Below are 14,018 nucleotides of genomic sequence, written 5' to 3'. Positions count from 1 at the left end.
CTATTGAAATTGTATTGTATGGGTTGATTTGTTATAAAAGGAACAATTACTTACTAGGTTTTCTTTTCTCTGCGTTAGAAATGACATTTCAAATAAAATTATTAAAAACTAAATAGAATCCAATACCGAATTACGTTTAAAAAGGAATGAGTTTGAATTTGAATTGGTATTCATATTGTTATAAACTCGCACTTTAATCGGCATTCCCAATAACGAACGACGGTTATTTCCTAAATTGACCATTGTAAAGTTCATTATATCTCATTTAAATTATAGATATCCCTTTGATATGTATGCAGAGATAGTTTATATTACCTACATAATATCATGTGTGAAATACCTTTGTCTTAATTATCGTAGTTATGCCGACTCTGTTTCACAGAACAATCTCCACAAGACTAATATTATTCCAGAAATCTCATATTGAAAATTTTCTCGGCCTGTTTATCTTAATTTCTTAATATGATAACTGATTGCTGAAATATCAAGAGTTTTTCTTTCGCTTATACATATATACCTATAGAACAAGAATATACTTGATATTTACTCTAAAAAAGCTCTAACGGAAACCGCTCGTATGGCAACATTTTTTAAACGTAATATAATGATATATGTAGATATGTACCACGTATATACAATACGTAGATGAGTGAACCACTTTTTATTCAATATTAAATGCTTTTCGTCCATTTATTCATATGTACTACAAAAAATTCAATACAATATTTGTAGAATTTTTCTTTTAGAATCACACGCATAATCTGATTTCACGATCATGAACGAATATAAAAGGTACTTCAAGGTACGCTTCTTATTTAAAACCTATAAAGTCGGAATTACAATTATCATGTTCGTAATCCGGATAGAATATTGATTAGATCCTGAATCTTTGAAGAGCCATGACCCGGAAACAATAAAAAGTTTATAGGCTCTGGTTCCCTACTTCCCTGTTCACTGCAACATTATTTTCGGAGCGTTCATGGTTTTATGACAAAAACAGGCTGAAAAAATATCATTTTCCATATTTGCGTGTTAATTTAATCGTTTGATGTTCACGTTTGCTTGTACATTGTAATTTAGATATTAAATATAGGTACCTAATTATATTATAGTTTTTGATATTATGATATTTAGTGTCATGAATGATATAAAACTAAATATTACAATTAGACTTTATTGCATGAATAAATTTAATACATATAAAGACAAATCTCATTATCTATTATCTATTATCTATACTAATATTATAAAGAGGAAAGGTTTGTATGTATGTATGTATGGTTTTCACGCATAAACTACTGGACCGATTTGGATGAAATTTGGCACATAATCTTTAGACCCTGAGAAAGAACATAGGCTACCTTTCATTGCGAAATATGTACGGGCGAAGCCGGGGCGGACCGCTAGTTATTTATATAAAGATTATCATTGTACTCTAGATTATAGCGCCTAGTAAAATGTCGAGCAAATTATTTTTTCAAGATCCGTGCTAATAACAAAATGCATAGTAAGCATTGTATTGTCTATATTTTAATGTACATGCACAAGAAGAAAAAAGTATGCATGAATAATTAATTTAAAAAATATACTAATCGTAATAAAAATAAAATATATAATACAACAACACTAGTTAAACTACGAAATTTCCAGGGACAAAATGACGACAAATTTATAGAATACATTCATGTTCAATTTGTAACTACGAATGTAATATGGCCGAATAGTGTATTCCCGCTATTAATTAATAACTAATGGTCGGGATGCATTCGAAGTTATGGTTAAACTAATGAATTAATGATGTATTGTCAGAATTAACTATTTACCATTTAAAGTAGATATCCTCGCGATTATGTTGAATCAACCAAGTATATGAATAAATAAGTATTTACATATTTAATGTGAAAACATTTACGAGGGAATGAGCAAGCAGCTCACAACATTGGAAAACTCCAAATAAAAGATGTACATATACTTTATAATTGTATATATTGTTTTTACGCATTAACATGTTAAGTATATTTTTTAAGATTCCCAAATCATTATAATGTGGATTATATTTAAGTCGAGAGAAGTTTCACCAACGTCGAATTACAAAAGTTAAGTCTTAGTACGTAGTTAAACTACATAAAAATACATAAGTACCTCAATTAACTTAGGTAGGTACATCATATTTGAGATAGAGGAGATGCAAAAAACTTTTTTATATAATGATATTACTTGAAAATGTATTTATCTATAGCTACTGAGGAATTCAAAAAACAATATCATTTGTTTTCTAATTAAAAAGGTACAATACGCAATGCAGCTTATATAGGTGCTTAATTAAAGTATTCCGAGCGACTAGTCTGTCCCATTAATTGTGCTCGTTAGACCCGCGTGTAGGCGAAGAAAACTATGAGACTGTTCAATGTATCTAAACGTTTAATTAACGATTTTGGGAGCATAATGGGAAATTGTTACTATAAAATTTAATCTGTCTCTTTTTCATTCACCGATGTTATATAACTACACTTTGATATTATGTAATGAGTAGTATTTATCTATGCACCAGTATAATATTTATTATAGGTAAGGACTGTAGAGATTTGACTAACATAAAACAAAAACCATGGAAACGGGAGCAATAAGTAGGGTCTGTTACTTTTAATCCACATTTCTCATAAAATATAGTTAGTAGGTAGGTACTTACCGCAATAATTATTACAGAAAAATACCAAAACAGTTTATAGTATAAGAAATCATAGTTATAAGTAGACCTCGTAAAGTATTTTATAAAGCATGAAGTATTTTGTCAAGGCTGTCTTTCCTAATATTCTGTTAGAACTTGATTACATTCACTGACCATATTTAACGAACGACGTAATTGGTATAGTAGGCATGTTTAATTAAAGGACCTAGTTATAAGTAGGCATTAGCAGTTGCTCAAGATTTTTTGTTTTATTTATATCCCTCTAATTATAAAATATGTTGAATTTTCGCCGACTTCTTTCTCTCGGCGTTTTGACTTCATTCATAAAGACTTCAATCGCCAACGATCAAATACCCATTCATGATTATTAAGAAATATCAAATAAGAAATAACATTTTACGATTCTTTGTACAGAATAAATTCAAGCGTAAAAACGAATTTTGCCATCAAAGCAAGCTTGGATTTTGTAGCTTCAACGTTGTTCAGGAAAATTGAAAAAGCGTGATGTCGTTGTCCTGTCGTTTGTTTTTAATATACGTTTAGAAGTACCGTTAGCGAGTTCAAGAATTTTTAATTTTCCACAAACGTGGATATTGATGTCAAAAAATGTTACTAAAAATTTCGCCTCATAACTGACGCCGAGCAATCTAAAACATGGAGGTATTAAAAGTAGTTTTATTTTAACACTAAACGTTATTTGCAACGTTGGCGGCCGGCGTGGCTCGGATAAATGGGGAACATTTACTTTGTGTAATTTATACAGCAGTATTTAATGTAAAGCTTAATGTCATCATTTTGAACATTAAATCCAACTTACCGAGTAAAACTGATATGTAATACTGTTGAAATAAAGCATTATTGTTGCATTTTTGAGAACTCTCTATTTTAAAATACCATCATGGGCACATTTTTGAAATCTCGGTATTAATTCGGTATATTTTTGTCCCAAGTTCTTGAATATCGAATAAAAATTGATAGTTTATTTGTAAGAAAAAAGGTTCACAGACCAGGTAGTATGTTGTGTAAAAAAAAAAAGAATATCAGGGTAACTCTGTACATATGAAGTGATTTTTCACCTGTCTCATTCATAAAAATGTTACTACAGCCTATTAATAGCCTAGGTACTTAACACACGCAATTTACACGCAATTACGACTAGGGCGAGTTTTCAAACAAGCGTAGGCAGTAGTGGGTACGTTAAATAAAGAACGTAATATATAAAATTGTTTCTAAACCACTTTTTAGCGTATTTTTTGTTCCATGCTGAGCTTCATCAATAATGTTTTTTTTTGCAGATAAACACTGACTAATCACTGAGAACCACAAGGCAATTACAGTAGCACCTCGTTAAGTCGAACCTCGATAAGTCAAAAACCTCCAAATCTCGAAAAAATGTCTTGTTCCCTTCCCTTTCAAACCCGAAAACCTCCGTAACTTGAAATCTTGGCCCTCTGTTAGTCGAAATAATCTCCGAGTCCCTCCAAGCCATTTTGGTACATATTTTAACTCTATAACTCGAAAAATTAAATTTGACCTCTGTATCTCGAACATGGCAACATTTTATTTTACAATCTTTATAATTTGATGATTTGGACTTTAACAACTTGCCGACAGTGACACTATAATTTTTTCTTAGAAAACATTTTAGGAGTATACGATAATAAATTTATGACTCAACTAAACACGTGTTTGCATTAAGTAGGTATCTGATGACGAAATTATCGATTCAGTAGCTCAGAAAACCAATACTAATGATTAAGATGACATAGAAGACGTGAATAGTATACATGCGCTCCATGCGTTTCCATCAAAGAGGCAAGAACCGCATTGAATACCTTACGAAATTTTATAGAGCAAACCAGTATCTCTGGTGAAGAAGAATTGACTTTTTTTAATGCCATATTTTAAAGTGAAACTTTTATTACATCGTCTCAAACTTTTTGGTCTGTTTAGCGCATGTCGCGTGACGGTCGGCTGCCGAGTAGGTATAAAGCAGTGTTCGGAGTCATTATCGTACAAATACGATAATTTTGTGCCTAAGTTTCACTTTTACCGTGGTTTCATAAAAGCACACAACATTTTTAATTTTAAAATGATTTGAAATAATGTTGATTTATAATACTTAAATAAAAACATGTTTGTCACCTCTGCAAGTTGAATTTTAATGTACTTTACCTCTCTAACTCAAAATTTATAAGAATAAACCTCAAACTCTTTATGTCGAATCAAAATCCACCTAAGTCGAAATCCTCCATAAGTTGAAAACTCTATAACTCGAATTTTTTGGCGTCTCCCTTGATATTCGACTTATAGAGGTGCTACTGTATAAAGAAATTTTCAAAATATTTATTATAATCCAGGTTATTAATTAGGGTACCTACGGCATTTACAACAACGTTGTTGGCTTAACAACATTTTTGATTTGTATCCCATTTATAAATGGATAGGTATGCTCTTTTCTTTTACTCTGCCGAAATTAGACATACTTTAAATCATTCAGGGTCGTGTTATTGCCCAAAATGTAAGAAACCCTCCCGGTCGAAGAGAAATCTTTGGGGAAAATGTTCACCTTGTAGTATGCATATAATATCTATGTATATGGATCTTTATAATTTTAACCAAATATTAACCCACAATTTCATGTAACGTTGTTAATGAATTAACGCTTTCAATCGAATTTTCATCAATATTCCTACCGCCTTTGCCAATTACTCCTTATAGTCCAAGTTGAACTTTAGATGCAAAATAAATGTTGATAAAAGGGGGAAATTGACTTGGCCTTCTTTGATCTCCGCCGTTTATTGGAACTCGAACTGATTGATTCAATAACGGTGAAAAAACAAATTCGCTGTTTCTAACAATATGCCTTCATTATGAACGTACAATTTTGCTAATTTGATATAATGTCGGGATGTGATAATATTTGTATAGAATTAATTGTTTGATGTTGAACTGTAAGTCTAAATTTTGGAGGTAGAATATAGGAATAGTCTTCTAATAAACAGTAGGTTACCTATCTAATACGAAAGTACGGTGTTAAAAAAGTTTAATATTTGCAATATTTAATTATTTTTAAACATAAGTGATTTAGTGAAGTGACGTGAATTAATGAAACTTCATACAGTATAGTAGTATATACTGTATGAAGTTTCAGCCGCTTTCGAGTTGTAATTTCCTTCGGCTCACTAAATACATCATTATTCTTACTTAAGTAATTCTTCATTATGTATATTTAGCAATCTATTCAAAGTATCTAATTCAGTAATTAGATTTGCGCTTAATTAAAACTAGGTGTCATAATAATTAAGTCTTCTATTATACGTGTAATAAATTACCTACTATTTTAGGTAAATTGATCAAGTTGTAACTATATTAATATAATGGGTACTTGAGAGAAAATTTTGTTAAAATACATTACATGTATATTGAAATAAGAATACATGCATAAAGAACATTTAAACTACAAGGCAAGAATAGCTAATTGATTTCTTAAATACGTATTGGTCGAGTCGTATAATAAATTTATAACTTTAATTATTAACCTATTAAAATAATATTATGTTTAAATGTGTGAATAAAGTGACAGTAAACAAATGATTACTTATATGTATAGAAAGTTCAAAGCTTGGAAAACGTCAATAGCCTTCGAAAGTGAAAATGAAGAAAATAGAAAGAAATCCCTAAAAATATTTGTTGGACAGACCGCCAATCTTCTTTGTATTGGAAACTTACTGGTTTATTTCATCAAACAAAATAAAACGTTTAAGTGTTTCTTCGCTAACTTATCACAAATTTTTATCAAGCATAGTATTATTATATTATACTAGCGGTCCGCCCCGGCTTCGCCCGTGGTACATGTTTACGTTTTCTCTACATAAGAACCATCCTCGTACTTCAAGGAATATAATAAAAAAAGAATTATCGAAATCGGTTCAGCCGTTCTCGAGTTATGCGCTTACCAACACATTTTGCGATTCATTTTTATATATAGGTAAGAAGATTATCTGTGATCATGCTTTAGAAGAGCTGCAATCATAGGTGTTAAATCTCATAAATCGTATATTGCCGTTATTATAACTTAAAGTTACACACATATTTATTTCACTTGAATGAGGTATAAAACATACAACATACATATTTTAAGAATTTTACTTAAAAATTGGCATAGTTTTTGAGAAAAGACTTATGCGTACAAATAGGTAGAGCTTATTCTATAACCTATATGTATCTATTGAACTGGTTTTTCCTTAAAAAACTGATAAAGTATAATTTTATTACCCAGTTATATATTTTGAAAAAACAAAAACATGAATAGTCCAATCGTCTAAAATTTTTTTTCAAAAATATGCATTATCATAAAATTTGGAGATAAACACTAAAATATTATATCCATCTATAAATGGTTAGAACCTACCAAAAACTTGTTTAGGATTCATAAACATAATTATCTAGTTCAATTTTGTTTTGAACACTTAGTTATCTGTCAGTTTTTAACTTAGCTCTATTGTAGAGCTTCCCACTCAATTATAAGTTTCCATTAGCCAATACTCAATTTAGTGAATGAGAAAAATTTAAGTAATTACATTGTCGTGTTTGATTGTGCACAACAATTGCCAGTTTTACAACATATCCGTTTATTCACATATTTGTGCAACTACGAATATCTCGAATAATTGACAAAGGCAAAGCACGATTTAAGTTGAAACTATCAAGACTCGAATTCGGGTTTCCCTTGGAGGTTAGCGTGCGTCTCTCTCTGGCTCGCGCGTATGTGGTCCAAGTTGTGCGCCGTCCCTCTTTAACTCGAGAGGCTTGCGCGGAAAGAGAATGTTGGTAACGAACGACCTTTCGGTGTTACGGGCAGCAGTGCGGAGCGTACGTTCACCGGGAGTGGTACACTCGAATGAAGCGGTACTAGATCGCACGACCATCTGACAGCCTGAAAAAATTACGTAAATATTACAACATACTCGAATTGATTATGACCGCGTAACCGCACGTTGCGGCACTGCTTCCCATCGCGGCACCTCGCTGAAAGCACACGAATTTCTTGCATAGTGCCGTCCGCGAATTGTTTGTGCGACTCTTGTTTGGCTCTGGTGATTTTATTTTATACAATTTCGTAACCGTGGTGTTTGGACTGTGTTTATTGTTGTGTTTTCTTTTATTTTTCTTTCAATTGGATTGTCACAGGCGTTTTTGGTAAGTTAAATAAGTTACATATATAAATTTAATTAAGCTCTAACTTTAAGTTCAGATTTCAAATTTCAATTCTGTTCATAATTTTCAATTTTCATCAAAGCAACAATTCATGATTTTGTAATGTTCATAACAAAACAAATCTCGATTTTTGTAAGTTTTAGAAACCAAAATTGGCATTTAGTAGTTGGATTAGTACAAAGCACCAATCAAATAGGTAAGCATGACAAAAAATTTAAGATTTATCGCCTTCACGCGATTAATTACGAATTTATCTATAAATAAATCAAGTATTTTCGGGTACCAACGAAAAAAGAGAGCAATTTAAGAGAGCGGACATTTGAACTCCCTAACGAACTTAATTACCAAGTAGGAAATACGAAGCAAGATGACCTCTATCTCAAAGGAAATTCTTAGCTGGGTTCAAAGGAAGGCCGCTATTAGTGAGAAAAGAAACATTTTTGCGAAGGATTAACAATTGCATCGACACGTATCTACAAGCAGTTATCTATAATTCCGGCTCTATGTAGAGCTTATTTGAAGGACAACGCTTTCTCAACGACTTTGAATTATTATTCTCAACTTATTATTCCTAATTTATGTAAAAACTAACATAACATTGCAATAATAATTGTGATTTCCTATATTAATAAATACATACTTTCAATTTTGCTCTATTAATTAAAGAGTAAGGTCGCATTCATTCTTGGCTTGTAGAAATCACAATACATTAGAATGAATATATAGAAAGATAGACATAATACATAACACTATTAACTACAGAATAACTTTGATAATATGCACAATTTTAAGATGCTGAATACGCTTCTGTAACTCACATATTATGAGATGCAAGTTACGCAATGCATTTTTTGCAGTATCTGTATTATTGTGACAGGTAGTATATTATATTAAATTAAAGAAAATACTGAAAGATCAACTACGATAAAATAATTCTGAAAACGTTTTTCTAATCTTTGGTAACAGGAGATTTTAAAAGTCAATTAATGATAAAGGTTTAGGCGATAGGGCGTTAGCCCGTAAATCTGTTTTCTCATTAATATTGTTACCGGTCAATTATTTACTTAGTAGGTAATTGAAATGGAGTGTTCAAAAGATGTTATAACAATCTGTATAAATTATCAAAACATCGTCTATTAGAAATTATTAATAATTCATTCATGTTACTATAGTAATTTCACGTTAAATGACAAAGCCATATAACTATTTCATATTTATTATGAAAATTATCGGTTGGTACACACAAGTCGGTATATAATGTTCAAAATGATGTGTATTTGACATTTAATTAATATCGGTAAACGCACGGAGCATTATTGACCACGAAAAGCAATCATTCACGTAATTAAACAGAGGATCCAATTTGTTAAAGTTAACGTCAATATTTTGGGCACAATAGCAGGTAGTGGTTTTGTTGACAAAATTATTATTAATGAAAATTGACGCAATATAAAACATAAAACATATTATTACTCAGTTAATAATTGTAATAATAGGAAAAAGTACAAGGAAACTCTACATTGTCTACAAAGCTACGAAAATTCACAAAATATTTAAATTTAAAAGATTTGACTTCACAATAATTATTCGTCGGTAAGGTGGCATTTAAAATTTTTATTCGACTGTATGTAAACAAGTTGTTTTATATAACACATTGACCAGAGAGATCCGGCTTCGTCAAGTTAATTTGCATTGAGTAGTCAGAATGGAATGCTTTGGAACGAACTGCTTGTTGAGAAAATAACATTTAGCTCCTAGGACGTACCTACTTATTATATTGTGTAAAATTGTAACTGATAAAATTAAAAATTTAATTGTTAAACATTTTCTTAAAAACATTCTTTTGGATTATAATATGTACTTAATAATAAAGATAAGACTATATTATAAATGCTTAAATCTAGTAATATAAAAATACTAATTAATATTTCACGGTCAATAAATACACACGTTCGTGAAAAAAACTTTAGGAACGCAAATGCATTTAATTTTAATATTGTAAAAATCCAATAACTTTGAGTATGTAAAAACACAACCTATTAACATTTTTAGGTTAGCGATACGGTATATCTTAAATATTTTTAAAGAAAACAAAATAAAACGAGACATATTTATTTTAAAACGAAAAAAATAAAAATAAATAGCTCTACAATCTACATAGTTAGGTATACAATTTACACAATTCTCAAAAATATATATGTTTTACGTAGGTAATAAGTTGGGGTAGATTATTTTTGTTTGATAATTCATGTTAATAACAAACTGCTTAGCATAGTTTGTGGGCAGATGGTTCTGTTTGGATGACTCAGAAGGTCTTACCCGAGGTCGCTTGATTTCATCCGCCTTCGTAGACAAATCCACGCATTTAAAATCCTATTCTCTTAGTACCGATTTGCCAATTACCGTCTTTAGAGACAATGAATTGGAAATTAATCAATAATCTTTTTCGTCAAATTAAAAGACATTTTAAAATCATTCCTGAAAAACTATTTGTATGCTGGAGAAGTCATGAAATCAACATCTTTGAAAAGCTATTTAATTTTCGGGCGTCTAGAGGGCTTTAGGGCATTTGCGGTCGGCCTCAAGCCAAAGCTTATTTGTATGCATTATTCAACAGAGTGTCTTTGTGTAGAATAGCGAACGCACAATAGCACAGACTAGTAATAATGCCATCGAATGGCGTTTACACCCTCTCCGCTCGTATGAGGGAGCGGTGAAGGAAATGTAAAATGACAAAGAACCTTTGCGATCTTAAACTAGTTCAATCTATAAAGGACATGTAATGGAATAAAAGCGGAATGCTTCGAGTTTCCTGTGTAGGTGATCTCATGAGCTCACGTTTATAGCTTTTGTTACATTGTAATGTGCCTTGTTATCGTTGTTTATATACTTGACCTGACTTATATGCCGTTACCGATTTGTAATACATTTCATAACGTTTCAGAAGGTTGCGTGATTATTTCATTGCTTGCACGTTAGGGTATGATCGTGATGAATGGCTCGTATCGCAGCGCCTACTGGCTCACAAAGCAGATCCGCGATTTCACCCGCGACACGCCAGCGACGTCACGAATGACTGTGGATCCATCGGAACCAATTAAGTGGTAAATGGGTCTACCACAATAGAATATTGTAAAGCATCCAATACTTCATATTTCTTGTCACGTATTGGGTTACCGTTCTTTGTTACGTGAGCCACTTTCTGTGAGTGAATAGGACCGAAGGACTCAGATGTGCGCGGAATATGATTAATTATTTCTTACTCATAAATATGGGCTGTATTGCTCGCATGATCGTAGCCAGCTTGGGAACTTGTTTCTTAACAATAGCTTATAAGGGTTGCCGTGGAAACTTTCTAAGTATTCTATTACAATTTCTAACAAACTTTGTTATTTAATTCACAATCCATACTAATATTATAAATGCGAAAGTAACTCTGTCTGTCTGTCTGTTTCTCAATCACGCCTAAACTACTGAACCAATTCGCATGAAATTTGGTATGGAGATATTTTGATACCCGAGAAAGGACATAGGCTACCTTTTATTGCGAAATATGTACCACGGGCGAAGCCGGGGCGGACCACTAGTATTAAATATTTCCATGTTAACATACTCATTCCGTTAGAATTCAATATTGCCGGCAAAATAATTTAAAAAATGTTGATTATAATGACGTCACTCGAAAAAAAATGTTATTGGGTAATCGCCTTTTCTCATTTTATTTTCCCATTATGACTCATTCTGCCTTGGGCTTTTTGAATAGTAGTAAAGAGCCTTGCCGAAATCGTTTAATAATCATGATCTCATCTCGACACATTTATTACAACTTTAATATTCCTATATTTTATCTAGACATTAATAACTTATCGGGTTAGTAATAACTAACAGTTCGGTTTGAGGATTCGACGTTTGGCTTAGATTAGTTTAAATTGTTTTAACAAACTACCTTTAGTTTAATAGTTCATTACTTCATTGTATAATTAAATTTGATATTCCATCATCTGTTTAGTAATCTGCGCTATTTTAAAAGTAGAGCGTCATATATACCTACCGCAATTTGGTAAAATTCAGAACAAACTTTGGTCCAAGCGAAGCCTGAAGCAATGGTATTGGCGTACTTCCAAAATGTCTTGCTTAAGTTCAAAGACACTATACGGGTTTTGTCCGGGATATAATGCATTCTCCTTGAGATAAGGCAATAAACGCCACTCGAAAGCAACGCTCATTTATTTACTAAAACTCTTTTAAAATGGAGTTCTTTTTAATTCCCTGGCTGTAGATTTTCTCGCATTTCATTATGTGAAGTCGTATTGAATAGTTAGAGGTTCTTCGAATAGATCATGGCAATTAGAAGCGTTTATTTTTCCGTTCAGTTCGAAGCAATTTGTTTAAGCTGCGCTGATAGCTGCGGCTTTATGCATTCGACGTTTAAGTGTAGTATGTATTGCTATTGCAGAAAGTGCTTTTAATTATATATTTTTTGAAGAACTTTAACATGAAGTACTTACTCATAGAAATATTCCGTAATGTTGACAGATTTATGGTGAAATTATTTTTATATTATACACAACTTGTAAAATTGGGTGTTCAAACCGGGCGTAAATTATTTATTTCTGTATTTTGACGATTCGAAAGCTTACGGAGTCAAGAAATAAATAGGTACCTAAATGTTCGATTTTGAAATGTACTTCATGTTCCAGGATCTAGATACTTTTAATTTAAAAATATGTCGAGATAAAATGTATAATATAAGACTATATTCAGGCTTTTGGTATTTAGAATATTTTTCCGGATGTTAAATTAAACTCGGGCTCGAATCCTTTTTACTCATTTCGGAACTCATTTCGTATAAGGAGCTTAAGGCTGGAACACGTTTTCAACATGAGTTATTTTTTTAATTTTATACACATTTTTGTGTGTCTTGAACCATGATTACAGTTACAGTTGGTGAATTTTAACAAATTTTCAGAACTCAAAAAGATAGACTGGATTGCATTTTCATGACATAATTTTGTTTAGGTTATACAATCTAAATAATAATTTTAGGCTGGTTAACCATAGGTAAGTTTATAGTTTATAGATACTCAAATTTTGTATTTTTTTAAAGTAAATCTACGTTTAAAGTAACTGCAGTAGATATACTATTTAATATTCATTGAATGAATTTCAATAACATTGTTAATTATTCAATAAAATATTTTGTCAAAAACTGATTATTAATGAGATCGATTAAACACCTGCACCGGTGCAATTAGACGCGCAGACATTATGTAATCGGAATTAAATTAAATGCGGTTCACTAATGAAGCAAATAGAAGTTGCACTTGACAAATTCTCTTAAGAGTGCGTATAAAGCCAGATAATTCTACGATTAAGCCCCGCACATTACGCGCCATGCCGCGCGCCCTCACAATACCCTCATACACCCGGCTCATCCAACGTACGTAAAGTTCATCGCACGCTAAATTATACACAATATTCTTCGCTCGTTCAACGCGTATTTTCGGTAGTTAGTAGGTATGTTGTCTAAAATAATTGTATAAAACAGTGAAGTTGAAATCATCACAAATTATGTAATATGTCTTTTTATTATTATTTGTTTATAATTATTAATGATAATCGATACATATTATAAAACAGTAAAAAACTGTCTGTATGTAATATATAAAAAAAAACAATATTAGGGAAACAGTATAGAGCACGAATCCGTAAAAAAAGTCTGTCGAAATAGCGAGTATAGATACTATTTTTAAATAAACATACGCAGTCGACGACACACATTCCTCCAGAACTTTATTTTGATTAATTTGGTTATAGTCCATTGAATGAGTCCCTCCAAGGGGGGTCTAGAGTGCATGAGTTAGTAACGTAAGATGTTTCTTCGGAAACATGTCAAGAGTCCCTAGGTAATAAACATACTAAAACCCCGGGCCACTAGGAGGAGCCCCGGAGTGGGGGGAGGGGGGAAATGGGTCCATTTTTTCATTTTTCGCTTAAATCTCAAAAACGGTACATGTTAGAGAAAAACTTTCAAGGAAAAATTGAAAGGCCATAAAATTATCTACAAGTTGTACCTGAATCATTTTTTCCTATATCCTACCGTTTCTTA

The 14,018-nt window shown here is 31.7% G+C and overlaps 1 protein-coding gene across 1 annotated transcript in view; it reads left to right on the top strand.

The window, feature by feature from the left end:
* Window positions 1–7,540: 7,540 nt before the first annotated feature.
* The window catches only part of LOC149489603 (uncharacterized), a 46,029-nt gene continuing 39,551 nt past the window's right edge, over window positions 7,541–14,018 (top strand). Inside the window, exon 1 of the mRNA XM_089714300.1 lies at window positions 7,541–7,891. The gene's annotated coding sequence lies outside the window, so the exon portion shown is untranslated. The remainder of the gene's footprint in view (window positions 7,892–14,018) is intronic.

This window comes from Colias philodice, chromosome 3 (assembly GCF_061535455.1).
Source record: "Colias philodice isolate Cphi_HAF_F1 chromosome 3, ilColPhil1 Martin Lab GWU primary, whole genome shotgun sequence".
Lineage (NCBI taxonomy): Eukaryota > Metazoa > Arthropoda > Insecta > Lepidoptera > Pieridae > Colias > Colias philodice.
This window is presented reverse-complemented; position numbering and strand designations above follow the sequence as displayed.